The following is a 21717-nucleotide window of genomic DNA, read 5'->3' as shown; positions in this document are numbered from 1 at the left end:
AAGTGGTGCTCCCGTTGTCTTGCACCTAATCCTGCTACAGTGCTGTAGGATTCGTGTCTTCACCTTTTGTCGGGTTTGACCCACATATAGTTGGTTGCAGGGGCACAGAATGACGTAGATTACGTTTGTGGTGTTGCAATTAGTATGTGCCTGCAGATTGATGGTATAATCTTTGAATTCAAAGGTTTTGGTTTCCATGCACATTGAGCACGCCTTACATTTTATGCACTTGTAGTGACCAACTATTTCTGGTAGATTCCACATTGTTTGGATGGTCGGGTGGATGGCATGTCTAGTAATGAACGGACAACTTGATCCTTGATATTTTTAGCTTTTTAAAAACATCCCACAAGGCTCAACGGCACATTGGGGCTTCCTCTAGTGGGTCCACCGTGGCGTGGAGCACGGGAGCGGCCGCTGGATGGTGCCTGCTGCGGTGCCTTGGAGTGCTGGGACCCAAATCCGTGAATTGAGGTTCGGAGACCGGAGAGTAACAGCGAGCTGCACACTGGGCTCCACAGAGGACACTGTGGAGCACCCGGTTCCACCCAGCTTGTGAGCTCCCACGAGTAGTGTGGGCCTTGGGAGCGACGCCTGCCAGTGACGTGGTGCAAGGTACGGGGGGCCCTGTTGCGTGACCCTCGGACGGGCCGGAGAGTGGGGCCCAGCAGACAGAGGCGAGTGTCGAGGCAGTCCTCAAGATCATGGGTCGTACTACACCGCAAACTCAGAGCCAAACAAACCATATCGACAAGTACACGTTCAACATGGGCAGGGAGGACGACCAGCATCGTGGGCACCAGCAGTGCGAGGCGGCCGACGACGGGCCGGATCCATCTCTCATAATGTTGGCTATTCAGGAGATGCGCGGTGCCCTGAAAGATATGCGTGGTACCATGGAGCCCAAGTTGAATTCCGTAACAGAGGAAGTCAATCTACTCCGTGCGGATGTTAGCAAAATGTCAGATAAGGTCACGGAGGCTGAGAGCGGCATCGGCAGCTTACAATCCAAAACAAAGAGACTTGAGGAGCAAGTTGCCGCGCTCACGAAAAATCAAGTAGACATTGCCGCCCGCCTTGAAGATCAGGAGGTCCGGGCGCGGCACAACAATATCCGTATCGTGGGGGTTCCGGAGGGATTTGAGGGCCCGTCCACAGACTGCTTTGTGGAGGATCTCATACTCAAACATCTGAAGCTGAAGCACCTCTCCAACTTCTTCTCGGTGGGATGGGCCCACCGCGCACTGGGGGGGAGGCACAAGCCTGGGGACCCCCACACACCATTATTGCTTGGATTCTAAACTATAGAGATCGAGATGCCATCCTGCAGGCATAACGAGTGTCCGGAGATCTACAGTTAGACAATGCTACGATTCGCTTCTTCCCTGACTTCACGTTAAATGTACAGTGTCAGCGCAGGTCGTTTGAAGGGGTCAAGAGAGCCCTCAGAGACCAAGGAGTAAAGTACATGATGTTGTTCCCCGCACGACTAAAGGTCCTAGATGGTGAAAAAGCGTATTTTTTCGACTCTCCTTCGGAGGCCAGCGACTGGATGGAGGGTTGGCAGACCGTGGGTCGCCAGAGTGGCTCGCGACGACTGGCTCACGACCGAAAGGGCCAGGGGACCCAGAAACAGCAACACTCCTCCTCAAGAGTCCCTGCAGGTCCAGCAGACATCGAACAAGTGACTGTGAGAGTTGTGCCAACATAGCGCGATCTGGACACGGGAGGTAAGGGGGCGGCCTGCCCCCAGGGTTCTGGCCTCTCATTGTCCAATGGGCGAGGGGCCTCAGGGACTATGGACTCCTCCAAAACTGTGAGATCCGTTCTTGCACTGTGCCTTATGGGTAACATTCAGAGACTCCGGCACCAGTTTGATGGGATGGGGGGGTTTGGGGAGGTGGGGTTGGGGACCGTCAATGAGGATCCCCCAGGGGGTGTGCACTCCGTCCTCTTATTATAACTTCTTCTGCGGCTGCAGACTCATGTTCCTTCGTTTTGTTGCTTTTGGGAAAAATGGGGCGACAGGCCCTCTGCGTGTTTCATAGGTGGGTGGTTGGGGGCCCACTTAGCAGGGAGGCAGGGAGGGGGGCGCGGGGTGAGGGGTGGGGTGAGGGGCAGGGAGTTGTGGGGATGTTTATGTTCAGCTCATGTAGTCTCAAACACAAAAGCTCAGATGTTACACAGTCAACCTAAGCAGTGGCAAGGGAGAGATTCGAGACAAACCATGCTCCTGTACTTGAATGGGTGACCAGACGCGCATAAAGATATGGACGTGGAACGTCAATGGTTTGGGCAACAAAATTAAACGAACATTGGTCCTTCAATATTTGAAACGCCATTCCCCAGATGTTGTGCTCATGCAGGAGACTCACCTACAGGGTAACAAATGCAGGACTCTGGACCGGTTCGGGTATAAGATGGTGGCCCATTCTGGGTTTACGCCTGGTTCTAGGGGGGTGGGTATTTCAGTCTGTAGCGCCCTGCCACTTATAGTCACAGGAACGTGGACAGAAGACTCCGGATGCATGACAGCGGTAGCGACCAGATGGGAGGGGCACTCGATAGTCCTTAGCTCATGCTACATTCCACCCGGTCTACCATGCCCAGGAATACGCGAAACAGGGGGCGCACTTAGCGGACCATCCTCGGGGCACGCTGGTGTTGGGGGGCGACACCAACGCTGTCATGGACGCTGATGTAGATCGTTCCGGGGAGAGACATGGTAACAGAGGGGAGCTGGTCTTACGAGGGTTTGCAACAGCGATGGGTCTTAGGGACGTATGGCGTACACACAACCACTCCCAAAAACAATACACCTTTTACTCCGCTAGACATGGGTCTTTCTCCAGGATAGATCACCTCTTTGTACGGGGGGACCAACTGGGTGACTTCATTGACTCCTGTATCAAGGCCAGGGGGGTTTCTGACCATTCACCGGTGGGTGTTACTCTCAAGGGGCCGATGACAGATAGGGTGGCCTTTCCTAGGATTGACCCTTGGTGCCTCAGGGAGGACTCCATAATTGACAAGTTGAGGGAGAGCTCCCAATTATACTTCGCAGAGAACCAGGGCTCGGTCGACTCTCAATTGGTCCTGTGGGAAGCCTACAAAACTGTACTGAGGGGCCGGCCTCAGGCGCTGGTTGGTGCCCAAAAAAAAGAAGGAGCCCTCCAAATTAAACAGTTAGAGAGTGAAATGGAGGTCATGGAGAGGGATACCAGTGGATCTCCCTCTGGGGAGCGATGCCACGAGCTAGCCTTTAAGCAGAGAGAACTCCGCTCGCTGGTGGAGGGCGAGGCGTGTGCCTACTCCCTTGCCACGCAACATAGGATATATGATGCAGGAAATAAGTGTATGAAGCTGCTGCGTGGCTCGAACGCCGAGACCGGGAGCAATCATGGGTGGCCGAGGTCAGGGGTGAGTCTGGCACAATGGCAACCACTAGCAAGGACATAGCAGAGGCCTTTGCATCTTACTACGAGGGGGTCTACACCCCGGTATGCACCAGAACAGGGTCGGACTGTGAGGAGATTCTGCGGGACTTTGCCCTGCCCAATCTGTCCAGCGACCAAGCTGCTAGTTTGGAGGCTGCACTGACGGGGTTGGAACTGGGCGAATCCCTTAATTCCCTTCAGGCTGAGAAGGCACAGGGGCCCAATGGACTCCCCGTGGAAATCTATAAGAGGCAATCCAATATTGTGATCGACCCCATGAGACAGATGTTCCTCGAAGCGTGGAGGGTGGGCAGGCTCCTGCCTGACCAGCGAGAAGCCACCATTGTGGTCATCCACAAAGCTGGGAAGCCATGGGACCAATGCTCGTCATATCGGCCAATCTCGCTCCTCAACGTGGAGGCCAAGGTGTTGGCCAAAGCTTTGGCGACGAGATTACTCACGGTGCTGCCAGACCTGGTGCATGTCGATCAATCAGGGTCCGTGCCGCACAGGAGCACTCGACTAAACCTGCGTCGGCTCTATGGGGTTCTGTATATGACAGAGGGCGAGAACGATACTCAAACGGCATTGATGGCGCTAGATGGCTCTATGGCCTTCGACAGCATCGAAGTGCCTTAATTGTTTAAGGTTCTACAGCGACTGGGCTTTGGACCGGTGTTCTGCAGTTGGGTGCGCCTGCTCTACGAACACCCAGTGGAAAGAGTGAGGGTGAACGGAGCGATGTCCCGTGCATTCCCCCTGCGCAGAGGCACCAGACAGGGGTGTCCACTGTCCCCTCTCCTTTTTGCCCTGACCCTGGAGCCGTTGGCCCACTGGATTCAAAGAGACAGGTCTTTCTGGGGCCTGTCGCTCACCAACGAGTGGGAGGAGCGTATATCACTATATGCAGATGACATTGTCCTCTACATGGCTAGACCATACCACTCGAAGGCACAGGCGCTCCATCTCTTCGAAGTGTTTGGGAGCTACTCCGGCTACACGATTAACTGGGCCCTCTCCTGCCCCCTCCCACGGATCCCATCGCGGTGCCCGGCCATGATTGTCGCCGAGGGGTTTAAATACTTGGGTTGTATATCACCGGGGACAGAGCAGAGTTTTTCCATAGGAATCTTGAGCCCCACCAGGCGCGATTAGCATCGGACGTTACCCACTGGAGATCCTTGCCTCTGTCCCTGATGGGGTGCGCTGCGCTCTTTAAGATGCTGGCCCTACCACGCCTCTTATATATCCTGCAAAACTCGCCTTATCCGATCCCCGGGGGGGGTGTTTAAACGCATATCCCTATCGCTGTGGACGCTGCTTTGGGATGGTGGGAACCCGAGAATAGCGATGCGAAAGCTCACAAGAGGGGTGTACGACTGGGGGCTGGCCCTCCCGGACGTCCAATTGTATTATTGGGCCTCACAATTGCAGGTGATTAATGACTGGGTGGACGCGGCGAGGTCGGAGCCTGCCTACAGGGTAGATAGGCATGTTATGCCGGGGGGCAACTGCGAGCTCCTCTTGTACTCGCGGAGGCTATGCAGAGATCTTCCCTTGCATATGGGAGTGGTGCTGCAGTGCTGGCAGGAGGCTAACAAATTCTTGGGATGGGCGGGCACCCTAACCAGCTAGCTGAGGTGTCAAGCCTAACAGGCTTTAAGGGTTGGAGGTTGATCGGGATTGACTACCTGGGCGATGTGTGGAAGGGGAGCGCTCCCAGATCCTTTGACTACCTTAAAAAAGAATACCAACTGCACGACTCCCAACACTATCACTATCTGCGCCTTACACATGCCCTGCGATCACACATGCGCACAGACTCCTCGCTCCCAGAATACTCCCCCTTTGAGGACAGGCTCCTTCTTGACCCAATCCCAGAGAGACCCACATCTATCATATACCGTAAGCTCATAAACAACATGCCTGACCCCCTGGTGACCCTGCGTGAAAGATGGTAGGGTGACATCGGACGCCTGGAGGACGATGACTGGCAAGATGCCCTACAAAGCCCTTGCGAAATTGCGATTCGGATTAGGTTCCGCCTTGTGCAATTAAAAATCTTGCAGCAGGTTTACTACCCGCGAACCCACCTGTTCTCTTGGGGAAGGAGCCTGCCTGTCTCCTTTGTGTGTGAGGGGATGCCAAGGGGAGGGTACCTTTTTCCACATTCTGTGGGAATGTCCGTACATAGTGCCCTTCTGGACCAGAGTAACACAAACGATGGCGACAGTAGTGGGATCGCCGGTCCCGATGGATCCGAGGTAGCTAATACTAATGATCAAAGACGTCACGGATTGGACCAGATACAACGAGATTTGGTTAGCAGCACCCGCGGGGGTGGCGAAACGAAATATAGCCAGTAGTTGGGGGGGCGTGGTCACCCCCTCAGTGGGACCAATGGATAAGAGATCTGGATTGGTGCCAGAGGGCTGAGGAAATGATCTATTAGTCCAGAGGATGTGTGAAGAAGTGGAGGAGGGTATGGGGTCCCTTGGGCAAGTATCGGGCTGAGCGGGGAGTGGTGGGATAGAAGGGATTCTTGTGATTAGCCCATTCCATTACTCAAAAGTACAATGTATTGCTGCTATCCTGCAGGTTTTTTGATCACTTCTGTGTATTTTATGAGACCTTGAGCAAAGTTCAATTAAAAGATTTATATAAAAAAAAAGATTATGTTGCATTTCAGTCTTTTGCAATAATTTGCTAGCTTTCTCCTTTTAATAAGGTGGTTTAGGCCTTTTCTCCTTAGTGATAAAAGTTCGAGGGCATGCTCCTTCATTTTGGGGGTTTATAAGGCACAGTGATTGGATAAACTAAAATGCCTGTGATGATATTTACCCCAGAACAAGTGGATGAGGTGAGAACGTGCGATAGGGTGAGGTTGATTTGGGGGCGAATATAAAGCTTTTCTTTTATACACACATTTGGTCCAACTTGTGTATGATGTGATGGATTCAGGTGTAATGAGTACTCTAACATGAGGAAGAGGCATGACTAGTGGTCTTCTGTCTAGGTTGGTGGTCTAGGGAAGAATTGGGAAGATCAAAAGAGAAAGGGGAGAACAGAAGAATAAAGAACATGCAATCAGTAATACATCCCAACGTAACCCCACCCCAAACTCCCATATTGAGGTGAAGAATTGTTCACTTTCCAACCCGGCATTACTGAAAACATGTGGAGCCAGAAACTGCCCCATAAAATGTCACATCTGGCCGACAGTGGTATGTGAAAGTAACATAAGTCCAACCATTACCATAACATTATTTTTGTGGGAATATAAACAAGCTGGAAATTAAAACTTTCCAGCATCATCTTAAACAATCTAATAATTGGAAAGTCATATCATATGCATTATAACATGACATATCATAACATGACATATATTGAGATTCACATAACAAAAAATATATTGAGATTCAAAGCATAATTTCCATATCGTAAGCATGGAGGGCCAGTCTTTCTTTGATGGGCCATGTTGTGTTGACGCCTGAAAAATATTGTGGTATTTTAGATATATAAGAGCCTAAATAATTGCTAGCTTAGTGCTGAATTATTGAATTGGTACACTTGCAAATAAACCTGAGATTTTTTTAGGTATACATCATATGGAGGTCTATTGCATAGGGATCAAATAGATGGTGAATATCTATGATAATGCTGCCAAGATATTATAGGATTAAATGAATACAGCTATATTCAGCCTATTTTTGTGCTACAATTAGTTTGTAGTGGTGCTAGCTGTGTTAAGGGGTGTAAAAGGTCTCATGATGGGGGTATGTGCTATTAATCAATTTCTACACAGGTATTGCCTAACATATTAAGACTAAATAGCGCCCATGTGACCCATATCACGCAAGAGATTCCTTGAGTGTCAGCGTGAGGCAGGTTAGGCTGCAAATGTCTTCTTGTGTAAGAGTATAGTTATCTCAGTGTGGAATTTTTTAAGGCAGGTATTGGTAGATTTGCTATCCTATTACTAGGTGACCTTGCGATGTGTGTCACTCTGCAAGGTATTCCATTTGGGGATTTTTCTGCTATGTCCTTAGTACCCCACTGTTCAGTAGATGAGTAAGGCCTCCCATCCAAGTCATTTTAGGCTAATACTGGGACAGACTCAGTATATTAAAAATAGTTTTCTGTCTATGTTAGGCATATAGAAACCCACATGTCCTATTCTGCGTCAATTAGCCACAGATCTTTCGTAGCTATAAAACTATTTATTCACACATTTTGGCAGTATCATTTCAAGTGCCGATGTCTGGTACAGCTAGGGGACTTGTGTGAGGTATCCATTACTGTATGGATTGAAGAGGAGACGTAGGTGTGTAGGGCAGTAGGCTCAGTGAAGATCAGGGCCTTGCCTTTATGAGACATTTTGAACTTTGCATGGTCTATGAATGAGAATGGTATAAGTGAATCCTTCAGCAATCCTTCAGCAATTGTCTGAAGGCTAGGACTCTTTTCCTACGGGATACTGTCTCCTTCAGTAGTCTTGTGCCATGCTAATCTTACATCCAATTCCATTGTATATGATGGATTTTCTTCATGTGTGAAAGGATGGCTTCCATGTGGCGATAGCACAGTGTTCGGTGTTTTGCTATACCCAGATGGTATCCTATGTGCTCTTTCAATTTCAAGCAAATTTTTTTATGTAATTCCCAGAGTGGTTAAAATCTAACTTTCAAGGAATTCTGTGCAAGAGTCTGCGTCTCGTAGACAAAATATCCGCAGGCTCCCCCTTGGGCTGCAGTCTTCCAGTTCCATAACTTCCTTGGTTAAAGCTGTGACTTTGGATCCTAAAGATGTGTCTTGTTTCTTAGAGTTCAAATTATCGTCTTCAAATGTACTTATTCTGAATTCAGCTTCCATAATCATTTCGGCCAGATCTTTAAAATCCTTCCGTATTGCCTGGATTCCTTTTTGCTTGATAATTGCGTTTGTTTTAATTCCTTGCTTTAGATCCTGGAGGGCACCTAAGTGCTTTTAGAATGAATTCCATATTTGCACTGGAGTCCACACTAGGCTTGATTGGACAGTCCAGTATAGGTGGTTCTGCCTTTGATCCTCTTTTGAGCTCTTTGGGCTGTTTCAGTTCCTTGCCCTCCTCTCCTCTTGATTCTGCCATTCTGCAAGTGATTCTTTTCAATCAGAGTTATTAATTTGTGTGGCTTGAGAAAGTTAAGCAATTCGGGTTATCTATAGATGAGATAAACATGCACTAAAGCCGATAACCACAGGAATGAGGTAATTACAATTGCAGGTTTTGTGATATTGAAGTTAATATATTGATTTACTTGAGTATAGCTTCAAGAATCGCCTAGTTTGGTTAGCTCTTAAAACACAGTTATTTGGAATGAAGTTCCTCCTTAGAAGGAGTAGAGCCATGGTTGTAATTGCACTGTGATGTATTATATAGCATTTTAGGGTGGTGACAAGTTACATAGGGAGCAGAAATGGACATCTGTGGCCTTTACTGTGGTTCAGGGTAGGATTGTATTCCCTTAATTGTGAGGAAGCAAATTGTTAATAGTGCTGCAGGCATATAACATATTGCTTAAAATTGCCCATAAACCATGCAGATAGCAGATAGCGGTAGGCACGGAGATTTTTCTAGGCTCATTGTTGAGAGAAGGCACTTTGCCAGTTAATAAATCCCACATATGTGAAGCCCTTGGTACACTTACACTGATGCGTGCAAGGTAGGGATGATATGTATCTGAGCCGGAAAATACATCTCTAAAGGTTGCTGTACACGATGAGCGGTGCAGAGACACTTGTAGAAGCAGGACTCCGTTGAAGACCCAAGCGATGAGGGAGGGCATGGTGTGACATCGCTGGTTGGCAGTGATTTGAAATCAGGTTTATCCCGTGCAATTGCCTGTATCGCAGCTCTCTTACCTATTAATGGGCTGTTTATGGGGTACAATTTTAGTGTGTCTGACACACCTTCTGGCGGAGCTGGGAGTGGCCATATTGTCTGGGCCTCTTATAGAGTTTGGTGGTCTCTGATCCCCATATTGTGCTGCTCTTGACTTACGGCTACTGAGGAATTCAACGGATTATTCACTGGGTACTCCCATGCCAGATTTGGTAAAAATCTGGTAAGAATCTGTCTCTTTTCTCAGCCGTATGTGGTGGTAATGCTCCATTTTACACAGTGCAGGTACAGAATGGCAGACTTAAGCGGCCATCTTGTTTTAGCACTAGCCACGCACTCACAAGAGCTTGATTCCTAATGCATCTTCAACTCATTCGGCGATGAGTGCCAATCAGTTGGCAATATTAATACCTGTAAATTACTCTGCAAGGAATCTGCACTATCCTAAATCAAAATAAAATAGTAAAATAGCAATCCACATTGATTAGTAGATGAGCTACATCCCGGCAGAAAGCTATCAGGCTTAAAGAACTGGCCAAAAGGGCAGTTGCTTGAAATAACTTTGCAACAAATGTTCTAGCGTGCAAAGAATAGAAGTAATTCTTCCATCTCCAGATTCATAGAATGTGTGGCTGATGATCAATGTCCTGTAAAGAGGTCATTCCAGCAGAAACAGAAATCATGCCTCTTTTTAGCATATGCTATTATAACAAAAATCATGCTTTCATATCTGTTCTGAGGCACCCAGCACAGTCTCAAATCCACTAAACTATCAATCTTGCTAATAAATTCTCTAAATTCTCCAGGGATAATGTGCATTATAATGTGAAACCTTTGTTACAAATTTCTCCAAAATTACTTTGAGAAGAATGACTGTATTCCATATAATGGTTGTTCCTCAATGTCTAAGCTAATTATAGAAATTAGCCTGGCCTGGGGAGGGGTAGCGGACCCGGCACAAGAGAGACACTAGGCAGACAACATGGCTACCAGTTTGTCATTTTAACACTGAAAGAAGTAGTGTTTTCATTGCGTAATGCTTATGCAGAAACAATCTATTATACACGTCAGAGTTATGCTGCTTTTGACAGATCCAGGCTTAGTTTGACAGCAGAATAAGGTTTCTCAAGCATTTTGGTGGCAAACTACACTAGGTTTAAGATGCAGAACACAGTGATGCTACGCCTACACAAGAGGAGCAATGAGACCCTCCCAGGGAAAAAACAAACAAACCATAGGTTAAATTAAATTCTACATCAATCTTAGAATTAACTCTGAGAAACGGATCATAGAGGAGTTTGCTTTAGGCGGAAGAGGTATGACACTGGTTAGACATAAGTTATGTGTTCAGGCTTCAATTATGGGCTATCTCTCAATTTACCCTTAGGTCAGGCACGAGACAAATCAGCTATCCCTCGGGTGACAATGCTCCGTCACCAAAAGACAGAGCCACAAACCATTATTTCTGCTCAATTTCTCCTAAAGTTGCCACAAGGCCTGTGTTAAGTGGCCACTAAATATATTGAAACCTACATATGCAAGTTATGAGTTGAGTTGTAACTTAAAACGTGCAACAAATGCACGCAGGCATCTTGACGGGAAACAGAGTTTGACCCGATAGTGTGTGTTTGTGTACACACCACGCATCTCTGCAATAGGTATGTAAAACCCTTTGTAATCTTGCATCCATTTAAATCTGTGACATGCACCTTACATACAGGTTCCTGCAGCACGAGCTTAACCCAAGAGCTAACTCTGTGAAACTGGAATTTGTAATCCCAAATAATTCATAAATTGCTTAACTCAGCGAGCTACCTAAACATAGCAATTTAGGGGCAGATTTACAACAACTGGCGCATCCCTGCAAATCAGCAGGGATGCGCCAATTATTGTGCGTCACGGCTCCGCCACCATTGATGCGCCGCATTGTAAATGCGGCGCACCATGGGGCAAAAACGGACAGATGCGTGACGCATTTGTGCCATAAAGGCAGCGCATTGCTGGAGTTGCGTCGCAAGCACGACGCAGCTCCAGCAAGGCTCTGGGGTGCCCTATCTTTACAATGCTGCGTCAATTCTTACGCCTGCTTCAAGCAGGCGCAGGGTTTTGACGCAGCAAGGGCTCAAAAGTGACTGAGTGAAATCTTGTAGATTTCACTCAGCCACTTTTAGGAGGCGTTCCTGCGACGGAACGCCCCCCCACCCCCCCCCCCCCCCCCGGGCAGGAACGCCTACTTCTGGCGCAGGGCTTTACAACGTGACGCATCTCCCAGATGCGTCACGTTGTAAATACCCCACAGCATGGCGCTGGTTTTGCACCGCCGCTGCATCACAAAAGTGACGCAACAGTGGCGTAAAAGAGGCGCAAGGGGCTTGTAAATCTGCCCCTCAGGGTCTTCACTTACGTACTTGTGCGCTCTGTGTTTTATTAGGACTGTGGGGCCTCTTAAAAACCGATGCTCTCGATGTTAAGGTTTTTTGTCATTTGTTTACCCATATTTACACTTTGTTATTCATAACCGTATTCATCCCTATTTAATTTGGGTGCTGAGAAAAAAACAATGTTACAGCTTAGGTTTTTAATGTTACAAGTATCCATACAATTCGCAACAGCACTGATCTCATAGATTAGAGTAAAAAAAAAGCATGTCTGCACCTGTAGCTTTGTAAACTGCATATGGAAACCTCTCTTGCTTTAATACCCTGCGCTATCACCCTGCACGCTCATGATTGACAGCCTGGAGAACCACTAAAATAGGACAAACTGCCGTCTTGCTCCGTTTTTAAAAATCAAATGGAGGGTCTCCCGCCTGTCATGTAAGGAAAGCGATAAAAAGGGAAATGTGGGAGCTTTCCTCATTACCCACTCTATACAGTACTTGGGGGCATATTATCAAGAAACGGCGTTAAAACTATTGTCGCTTTAGCAGCAGAAAACTGGCGCTAAAGTGGCGATAATGGGCTTGATAATATGCCCTGGAGAATTCCCATAGAAGCCCATGTTCTGGTGTCAACATGGGCTTCTATTGGACGCTGTTTCTTGATAATATGCCCCCAAGTTGTATCACTTGCTTGTGCACATGTGACAGACAGATTTCGGAGGCCACGCTTTAAAGTGAATTACTGTAAGATGGTTAATAAAAGGGATGTCCAACTCATCAATGGCACAGATCAACCCAAGGAGGACTACTCGTTCGAGCCAGGAATCGAATCAGTAGGCTAAAGGAGAGTAGGTGGCCTAATAGCTAGAGCTGTCGCACTCGAAGCTGGGGAACAAGGTTCGAGTCCCGGCAGGGACGCTCAACATCCTGCGTTTCGAGCAAATCCCCGTACCTACCGCAACTGATGCCAATGTAAAGCGCTCTGATGCCTTGACGCTATATAAAACTGCAATAAAAAATAGAGAGATGGGGCCCATTCAGCCGTCTGTACGTCACTTTTTTCCCAGGGGCTTGTAAATAAGCCCCCATTGTGTTTTCTGAATCTAAGGTAAGTTGATAAATTCCGAGGCTTGTTCAGAGCAGCAAGAATACCTACCTGTGTTTGAAGAGATGTCCTGTGCACGGAGGGAAGCTCGCCTTCTTCCACAAGATATTGCGTTTTCGCTGTTCCTTATGCAAGAAGGAGTAAATGATTCACTCTCTAGTTCCAGAGTCCGCAGACCTCGGACTGCAAAAAATGTGTTTTTGCAATACTTTTGTTTACGATAGGGAAAGGAGCACTCGGAGTTTATGTGAGTGCATTCAACATAAGGGTTTTTGTCTAGTGCCAAATATGGATTAGGAAAACAAAGAGAGAAAACGGCAGATAACTCTGCCACACACCTCTGTGCGTTTAAAAGAAGTGTTGAATTGTGAGTGGGTGCAAGCTAGACAGACGCCTTATTGCCTCCAGGTGTCAAACACTGGACCAACAAGGTCGTTCAGAAAAACATGAATGACGGTGCTACCTGCATATCTGATGTGGTATGATCAGCGAAGTTTGCCAAGTAAGTAAAAATGTATAAAGCGCTCAATTGCCGAGGCGTCATGGCGCTAAGATAGCAGAGATATAGGAAAGCCGAGGAGGAGAAAGTAGGGGCATTTCAGCAACAACCGGCGATAATTATCGCTAAGCGCACTTAGCGCTAGGATAATTATCGCCGGCTAGCATGGATTTTTATCGCTGAGATAGCGTGCTATGAGCAAAGCTTATCTCAAAAGCGATAAAAATCCAAGCGCTAACTGCCAAACGTGAGATTATCGCTGGAAACCCAGCGATATTCCCACAAAGTTTGGCGATAGCTTGCTGATAGGTCCTCACATACTTAGCCATGATATCCACCTTACATAGGAAATCATGGCTAAGTCAGTTTCAAAGCAAGCGTAAGGAAAGTAGCGATAACAGAGGTTATCACTACTTTTCTTGTCGCTATGCTGCTTTGCGTAAGGCTTGATAATGGGAGAAATGTCGCTTAGCGACATTTCTCCTGTTATCTTGGGGAGGAACACCCACTTTGCATCTCATTAGAGATGCAAAGATTGGCGTTAGGAATTCAGACGCTAAGGCAAGGTTTCACGCGATAGCGTGACCTTTCTGATATAGCGATAAAATTATCGCCGCTTTTCGGCCGAAAACGGCAGCATAAGCGGTGATAATTTTATATCGTCGTCTTGTAGATATGGCCCTTAGTTTCTTAGCAGGAAAGAGACAAGTTTTCAGATGGGCTTGAAAATGTGTGTGGACCGATAGGGATCTGATATTAGGTGGAAACTCGTTCCATAGTTTGGAAGCTAAATATGAGAGATTTCTGCCACCCCATTTTGACTTCTTGACTCTTGGGCCTTCATTTTTACAGAAATACAATTTAATAGCAATTTAGTAACTACAGACCTGTATCAAACCTCTAATGATTATTATTGAAAAATGTGTAGACACTCAAAACTCAGGGACTTATTTACAAGCCACTTGTGCCACCAGGGCGGAGACTTTTTCCAATATTAAAAGTGACGTATCGGCGGCGCAAGGGGCTTGTAGATAATCCCCTCAGTGTTTAGAGGAGAGGCAAATATTTTTTCCTACCTACTAATCAGATTTTCGCAAGGGCTCAGGTACTGTAATGGCTCCCATACATTTGTTGATGAGGTTCACTGCATGTTGAGATCCTTGGTGCTTGCATGGGACTCAGAATCGCAGTTCTAAGCTCATTCACAGAGGCAGAGCTTTGGGGTGGGTGTTTGGGGTGTGACACCCCCAAATAATTGCATTCTTAGGCCGGGTGAGTTGGTTCTGGGGCCCCAAGTTGGGTCTGCGCTGTTTGGGTCGATTGTTCTCGTGTTGTACCAAGAATAAACCCCAAAACAATGACCTTTGATGTAAAATAGGAGTGTTACATAAACACATACATACATCTGGTGGTTGAATTTCAAAATGTGAAACCGGATACCCTGGAATCACTTCCCTTCCCTGCTTGTCCTAATTGTGTCATCCTACACAAACATTGTATTTCACAGAGCTTCCTTTTTAGGTCTTGCTTAGGCAGCGCATGTGCTGCAGGTGCTGTCTCGAAGAGACATGTTGTATCTAGATATGGCCTTCAAAAAATGACCATCTTTTTCATTGGTTCCTGTTACAGTTCTTTAGAAATTATGGCTTTTCATTGGTGAATCCACATAGGAATCTCTCCTTTTGTTCCGCCCTGTAGACTGCCCCTGCTACATGAATCTTTTCACTGTGGGCCATATGTTTTCCTTCAGTGCACTACTTTGTCTTTTACTCTGTCCTTGTTGCTGCTCCCAGTTCACTTCATCTCCTGTACTGTTCCCAGAACAACACCACCCACCCCTCACAGCTTGTTTGTATTCTGAGCAGCTACTCTTCTCTCCCTCTCATGGGCTGCAGCTGCCTCCTCCTCCGTACGCCGTCCCCCCGCTAATGACGTGAGAAGGAATCTGGACATTTGTTTTAATCAAATACTGCCTTTTAGTAGGTGTTACAGTAGTTCATGTTTGCTGGGTGAGTGTTTCTGTTGTATGCGTTTGAAGCTTTTAATGACAATATGCTTTTTGAAAAGCTGCTTAATGCAACATATGTGCAAAATATTATAACAGGACGCGTTGTTATCAATTAAAAATGATACTCAAGACAAAAAAATATATGTGGATTGTGATCTAAATATGAAACATTTGAAGCTCATCTGGACATCATTGCATCCTTAAAAAGCATTTGTTGCTCTTTTAAGGCAGCTCCCCGTTTGTCAGTATGTAGCAGCAGGGTGAGCGGAGCAAGGCACTTCAAAGTTTTTTATCTTCTTCAAAGCCATCCTGCTTATCTTTGGAATGCATTTAGTTACACTGGAAAGTGACTGTGAATCTTGTTGCTTTAAGCATCTTGTTGCTTTAAGCATTCCATAAAGTGCTCATGGTTTCATTTACATTCCCTCTGTCCTCCGTGGTCTCTCCCGCCTCCCAATTAACCCCAGGCAGAAGGCCCTCACAAACAAACATGCTTTATTTAATCACTCCACAGAGTGCATCTTTTCGCTCCTCCACCTCAAAAACCTGCAAGCACTTCTCCTTTCATTCCCTTTTTATTCTTTGAATTTTCATATAGCGCAAATAAAATAATCAAAGCGCTTTAACCAATCGGCTTGGCACTTTCAAGTTTCATCATCAATGTTGAATCAGCACTCCTTCTTCGTTGGAGGAACTGCTTATAATAAGTACGCTGCAACATTTACTGTTCCAATTAGGGAGCAGTGATGCACTCTGTTTATGACTACCTCGAATTCTCTGAATAAGCAGCGTGGTTTGTTTGGATCGTTTACTGGCAAAGGGCACCGCAGGTCTCGTGCTTGAGGCATTTTGCTTCTATATCCAATGTAAAGTTGCTTAAATTGTAATTAAAAAAAAATGATACATGACTAAATACTTATAGCTATACTGTAGCTGCTTCTCTTGTCTCATTGAGAATTCCTCATTCTAAGTCCTCTAGGCAGTGGTGCAGGTTCATCTTTGGTCCTGTCAGTAATTTCTCATTCTAAGCCATCCAGACAGTGCTGCTAGCTGCTTTTCTGATCCCACCGGTAATTCCTCATTTTAAGTCCTCTACAAAGTGCTGCAGATGCTTCTCTGGTCCCAGTGGCAATTCCTCATTCTAAATCCTCTAGGAAGTGCTTCAGCTGAGTCTCTGTTCCCAGTGGTAATTTCTCATTCTATGTCCTCTAGACAGTGCTGCAGCTGCTTCTCTGGTCTCATCGGTAATTCCTCATTCTAAGTCCTGTAGACAGTGCTGCAGCTGCTTCTCTGGCCCCAGTGGTAATTCCTCATCCTAGTCCTCTAGACAGTGCTGCAGCTGTGTCTCTATTGATACATCTACTACACTCCAAACCAAAACACATAGGTAAAAGACATTGTCATTTACAGCGCCACTAGCTCTATCTCTAAAAAATGTGTAACCTATTGCAATGCAAATGCTTGTTTATTATCAGTCAATCAGGTGTGTCTTGTAAAGCGCGACTACTCACCCATTAGGGTCTCAAGGCGCTGTGGGGGAGGTGAACTGCTGATCTGTCAAAGGCACTGTGGTTCAGTCGAAGAGCCAGGTCTTGAGGTCCTTCCTGAATTGAGGCAGTGACAGTGATTGCCTGAGGTGGAGAGGAAGGGTGTTCCAGGGTGTGAGGTAGGAGAAGGACCTTCCTCCCGCTGTGGTCTTGTGGATACGTGGGATGGTGACCAGGTTCAGTTTGGCAGAGTGGAGGTCTCTGGTGGGTGTGTAGAATGTGAGGCAGTGGTTGAGTTACACAGGCCCGCATCATAAAGGGATTTGTAGGCATGTGTGAGTAGCTTTAAGATGATTCTTTCGTTGACTGGGAGCCAGAGGAGGTCTGTCAGGTGGACGGTGATGTGGCTGTGGTGGGAGATGTTGAGGAAGAGTCTGGCGGAGATGTTCTGAATGTTCTGCAGTTTCTTGAGGAGTTTCTGGGTGATGCTGGCGTAGAGTGCGTTGCCGGAGTCGTATCTGCTGCTGATAAGTGCGTGGGTGACCGTCTTTCTGGACTCAGTTGGGATTCACTTGAAGATCTTTCAGAGCAGGTGTAGCATGTGGAAGCAGGATGATTAGATTTCATTGATTTGGTGGTTCATGGAGAGCAAGGAGTCCAGGATGAGGTTGAGGGTTTGTGTGTGCTCTGTGGGTGCCGGGGGGGGGGGGGGTTCCAAGTGCAGCGGGCCACCAGGAGTCGTCCCAGGCGGAGGGGGTGGAGCCCAAGATGAGGGCCTCGGTCTGAGTTGAGCTTGAGGCAGCTGTTCTTCATCCAGGTGGCGACAGCCTTCCTTCCGTAGTAGAAGTTGTTGTTGGCGACTGTGGGTTAGTTGGTAAGAGAGAGAATCAGCTGGGTGTCATTGGCATAGGAGACGATGTTGAGTCCGTGGTTCCTGACGATGGCTGTGAGCAGGTCCATGTACATGTTGAAGAGAGTGGAGAGAGGGAGGAGCCCTGAGGCACTCTGCAGCAGAACTTTGTGTGTTCAAAGTGGAACCATGGTAGTCTAACTTCCTGTGTTGGGGCGGTGAGGAAGGAGCGGATCCATTCCAGGGCTTTGTTGCGGATGCCGGCGTCATGGAGTCTTGTGCATAGGGTATCAAAGGCCCCCCGAGAGGTCCAGAAGGATAAGAGCTGCAGTTTTGCCTCAGCAGAGGAGGGTTTGGAGGTAGTATTTGGCTGCAAGGAGGTTCGCTTTGAGGAACTCGGAAAGTTGGGCATTTATGGCCTTCTCAATGATCTTGGTCGTTGTGGACACTGGGTGTCCCCATGGTGGGCCCCCAGGTTGGGGCCGGTTTAAGACCCTGGGGGGCCATTTTTGTTACCAGGAGCCGGTTTTGCAGCATATCGCCCCCCTGTAACAAAAGCAGCTGCAGGGTTTTTCAACACATGTGGCCTGGTCCTACTCAATTGCCAGGGCTGGTTTACGTTCCCAGACTGGCCTTGGACCTTGGATGGAAAGGGGAGTAGAGAGATGGGTCTGAAGTTCTTGAGGTCCGTCAGGTCGGCAGAGGGTTTCTTCAGCAAGGGAATGATCTCTGCTTGGTTCCAGTCTTCCGGGATGGTGGTGGAGTTGATGGAGCAGTTGATGGTGTGGCAGAGTTTAGAGGCGATGGAGGTGCCAGCTCTGTTGAAGATGTGGTGCATGAAGGTGTCCAAGGGTGCTCCGGAGTGGATGTTCTTCATGATGTTGAGGGTGATGTCGGTGGTTAGGGGGATCCAGCTGAGCAGGGTCTGCTGGGGACCGGTGTGGCTGGGTGCGCTGGTTGTGGGTGGGGTGAGAGGGTCTTGGGTATCGAGGCTGTCATAGCTGTCGTATATCTCCTTAATCATGCAGTAGAAGAAGTTGTCGAGGTTGTTGCAGAGGTCTAGTGTGGGTGGGATGTCTGCTGTCTCTGTACTGGGTGTGGCACATTTTTTGACCAGAGTGAAAGGTTCTTTGTTATTGAGTGCGTTGGCATTGACCCTTTCTTGTAGGGCCACTTTCTTTGTTGTTCTAATGAGGTGGTGATGTGTGGTGACAGCGGTTTTGAAGGCTGAGTGGTCTTTCCGGGAGTTGCTGCTCCTCCATCTTTTCTCGAGCCAGCAATAGGTGCTAATAACGTGGTCGTTGTAACAACCGCGTTGTATTGGCATGCGTTGTGGAGACGGGATTGTAAACACTGTTTCCTGCGGGGGAGATATGGGGGGTGGGTGGAGGGTTGGGTTCTCCTTATTTGATTGTTGGACCTATTCCTATATTTGTAATTCCGGGCCCCTTTCTTTTCTCTTCTCTTTCCTCTTGTTTGCCTTTTATGTTCCACAGGATTTTGCATGAACATGGCAGTTTGCCCTTCGCTGACACAAAACTTAGTACACATGCTACTGCTATCTTGAAAACCACTGCCGGCCCTTTGGTTGTAGGCACATAGCTGTGTCTTTTTCCATATGCATATCAATTCAAAACCGTCCAATGTTTATGGGCATACTTGGTGTTTTGATGTTGTGAAAACGAATAAAAAATGTATTCCATAAAATATTTGACCACATAAGTGTAATAACAAGGGCCCTTAATTGGCTACCTCTAGAGGCAAGAATCAAATTCCAGCTTGCCTACCTCACTTTCAAAGCTTTCAGACATGAACAACCAAGCCTCAGAGGACAATGAGCTCTTTAACTCGAAGTCAAAATATTCTAGTCCACTTATTGGCATCTGAACATTTTCCTTCAGCTGCCCCACATCTGTGTAACTTTCTCCCAGACGACCTGAAATTTTTAGGACCACCTTGGGATGTTTCAGAAAAACACGAAACTCTACCTTTAGTTAACTGCCTCTCTTTTGCTTCTTTTGTAACCCAGCAGCATCATACAGGTTCAAAAACAGTGACATTCAAGTCCCTCCTATATTGATAAAGAATAGTCCATGTAGAAGAGCTGTGGGGGTTCTGAATCATTTCTTGCTGTGGCACAACAAGCACTTCAGAGTAAGCAGGTTATTGTGATTGGAAATTCTCATACATGAGGTGCTACTGAGGCAGAGCTGGTGCTTTCCAAAGGCAAGGCAAGGTAAGATAGGCCTAATTAGTGCAAAAGGCTAGAAACATGCCGGTTTCATTGGTGGCGCTCTCTACTGGACAACATTCTAATTTATATGAGGTCTTGAAAATGTTTGCACCTGTGTACCGAGAGCAGTGTTAGGTTCAGTTAAGACTAGGCTACTGAAAATAGGATATGGTGGACATGACTGAATTTATTATTATACATATTTACATTTATTTCACTTAACTTCATTATGTATGGGATAAAGTACCTGTTGGGCATTTAGAGGAATAAGCCAAAGACTGAGTTTCTTTATAAGGTCATGGAACTCCATTGTGATGTGCAACATGCTTATAATGTACGCCAGGGGATACTTTATTCCTCATAGTACATGGTCACACCATAACTCTTTTCATAAACCACACAAAAGCTTGGTTTTGAAACCTTAGTGTGGTGCTCTTTCATATAAAAGAGGTTGAAAAATAAAATTAGAATCACTAGTCCAAAATTATACACACCAAAAAGCAGGCAAATGTTTGTTGCAAAAGGGTATTAGAATCAGTTTAATACACGTTGGATTTGAAAAAAACATTTTGTGGTTTAGGATGTGTGACATGCAGAGAAATCATATCTTTCCTACAGTTACATAGAGTGGAAAACAATAAAAGATATCTTCATAAATATCACCTTCGGGCTTACCTTTGTTCACCTATAACGGAGCAGAAGAAGGAAAAGCTACATTTCATTTTTAGGTCTCGCCTGACCCAGCGCATGCGATGGTCTGGCGAGACTTATTGAGAGGGCTTCAAAAAGTGCTACCAGGCCAGCGAAGAGCTACAGTGCATGAGCGCGGGCGCGCGCGCCACGCTTTACCACGATCACTTTCACTTTCGCAGCCGCACGGCCGCTTTGATGTTTGATCGCGATCGCGATCACTTTAGCGGCTGCACGGCCGCTTGGCAAAGCCTATAGGTCTCGCTTTTGGGACCTTATAAGTATTTAGTTATGCAACTGTTGCATGGCTAAACACTTATAAGGTCCCAAAGGCGAGACCTATTGGCTATGCCAATGCTTGTTGTTTTATAAACTGTAGCTTAAATTATGCTCCGTGACCTGACCACTTTCAGCTCTTGGCTCTGAAAGCAGGGGTTTGGACTCAGAAGTCAAATGCAATAAGTTACTACAGTTGAGCTGCTTCGCTATTGTAGAGGCGGGCTCTTTTATACAGGGATTGTAGGCTTCCATGTATTAAAGATATTTCAAAATTCAGGAATAGTGAGTTGAAGTGATTTGCTCATAATCACACAATTCTCTGGTCTAATGTTAATGCTGGAATTATAATCGAGGTAACTCCACCATCATCTTAGGCTCTTGACCAGGGCCGGCCTTTAGCATGGCCGCGCTGGGCCCAGGGCGCCAATATTCTGAGGGGCAAACGGAGCTTTATGCATTCAGGTAATGCCAACAGCAGCACCCCTGATGTCTTGCTCCAGTGTTGTCCGTGTCCATGAGTGCTTTTTTCTGTCTGATTTGCCAATAAGTGGTGTTAATCCTTCACTGTCATACAGTGGCCAATGTTTTGTTTTTAACAACCCATTGCCCCCTTCCTTGCCCTACTTTCACCATCTCACCCCTGCTGACACACACCAACTAAACCATCATCAGCATGAGGCTGTGAGTGATTTAGGTGCAATGCAGCGGGGGGGGGGGGGGGAGAGATGTTTGTGGTCAGGGGCCAGTCACTTCTCAGCCAGAGACTGACCAGTGAACTGAAAAGGGACCCCCTGTTGCCTCATTTAATTCGCTAGCATTAGTAAGGGCGCCACATTTCTCTCGCCCAGCACTATCTCAACAAAGGCCA

The 21717-nt window shown here is 46.9% G+C and overlaps 1 protein-coding gene across 1 annotated transcript in view; it reads right to left on the bottom strand.

Moving 5' to 3' along the window:
* LOC146833667 (flavin-containing monooxygenase 5-like) overlaps positions 1 to 12968 on the bottom strand; it is a 249701-nt gene extending 236733 nt beyond the window's left edge. Inside the window, exon 1 of the mRNA XM_085601551.1 lies at positions 12855 to 12968. The gene's annotated coding sequence lies outside the window, so the exon portion shown is untranslated. The remainder of the gene's footprint in view (positions 1 to 12854) is intronic.
* Positions 12969 to 21717: the final 8749 nt, after the last annotated feature.

The sequence above is a fragment of the Triturus cristatus genome, chromosome 4_2, assembly GCF_964204655.1.
Source record: "Triturus cristatus chromosome 4_2, aTriCri1.1, whole genome shotgun sequence".
In the NCBI taxonomy this organism is placed as follows: domain Eukaryota; kingdom Metazoa; phylum Chordata; class Amphibia; order Caudata; family Salamandridae; genus Triturus; species Triturus cristatus.
This window is presented reverse-complemented; position numbering and strand designations above follow the sequence as displayed.